Source organism: Coptis chinensis, chromosome 6, assembly GCF_015680905.1.
Source record: "Coptis chinensis isolate HL-2020 chromosome 6, ASM1568090v1, whole genome shotgun sequence".
In the NCBI taxonomy this organism is placed as follows: Eukaryota; Viridiplantae; Streptophyta; class Magnoliopsida; order Ranunculales; family Ranunculaceae; genus Coptis; species Coptis chinensis.
In genome coordinates this window covers 12,537,295-12,538,504 of record NC_141461.1, presented here as the reverse complement: position 1 = coordinate 12,538,504, position 1,210 = coordinate 12,537,295, and positions in this window count along the sequence as shown.

Sequence of the window (1,210 nt, the reverse complement as noted above, 5' to 3'; positions counted from 1 at the left end):
GCGTTTGGGCGCTTAACCAAGATGCGCCTTGTTGGCTAGGGTGAAAAGAAACACCCTAAGTTTAACTTGTTCGGACTTACGCCAGGATGATGGAATGTAGTGAGAACTTGGTCTATCCCACGCGTGTCTTTGGTAAGGCTTCTCGTGGTCTAAACCATGAAAACCGGTAACAAGTTAAATATATTAGGGGGATTCAAAATCCCCCACTAGGTCTACAAGAACGATGCACGACTTAGGGCCATTATCGCTCAGTATTTTATAAAAATCGAGAGAGGAGTCTCTTGTTCTTTAGCCATTGATGCAGGTGTAGTGTGTGAAATTCTAGATAGGCGTGTTATATTTATTTCTACGAAAAACAAGCCTGATTATACTAGAATTAAAACTCCTCCGACGTAAGAGGCGAGGGAGTGGAAGAAGGAGTACCGAATGCCTCCTTCTTACTGGCGTTTGAATAGCGTCTTGTATCACAGCGATTTTTGTATTTAACAAGTTAGAAACACTAAATAACTTTAAGGAATAAAATTTGCATTTTTCTGTGAAAATTGGGCTGTTCACACTGAATTTTCCCTTGAGGGCGCGAGTGGGCGCGAGTTGGGCGCGAGTGCCCTCCGCTTTGTCGAATGTCCATGTTTTGGGCGCGGTCGCGCTCGGTTTGGGCGCAGGTCGCGCTCCAGGGTTTTCAAGTTTTAGGCCTTTTATCGTACTCCAAAAAATCTGAAATTTTTACAGTAATTTGCTAAGACGTCTATCAAGTAGCCTGTAAAATTTCAGATCAATCGGAGCTGTGAAAGTCCCTCTACAGCCCTTCAAAGTTTGCAAAACGGTTTTCGGACACAATACAAACAACCGAATGGTTAACCCATCAAAAAAAATCCAAAAATTGCCAAATTTTTACTGGAGACTCCTGACAGATCCTACTTGTTCCTGTAAAAAATTTAGAGCAATTGGAGTTCTACAACCTCTCCTTATTGGCTGGTGTTTCAGATATTAAGTGTTTGCAACACTGCAGAAACACACTGGAAACACTCTACTATTTAGGAGGTCAAAACAAATCAAAAACTCATCAACTTTTTACTACAAACTCCTTAGTTAGGATAGATACTCCTGTAAAAATTATAGAATTTTTAGAACTCCCTAAGTAACCTTACTCGTCTGTTTTTCAAGAACATACGGTGTGAAAACTGAAATGCAGCACTGTAAAGATCGTATT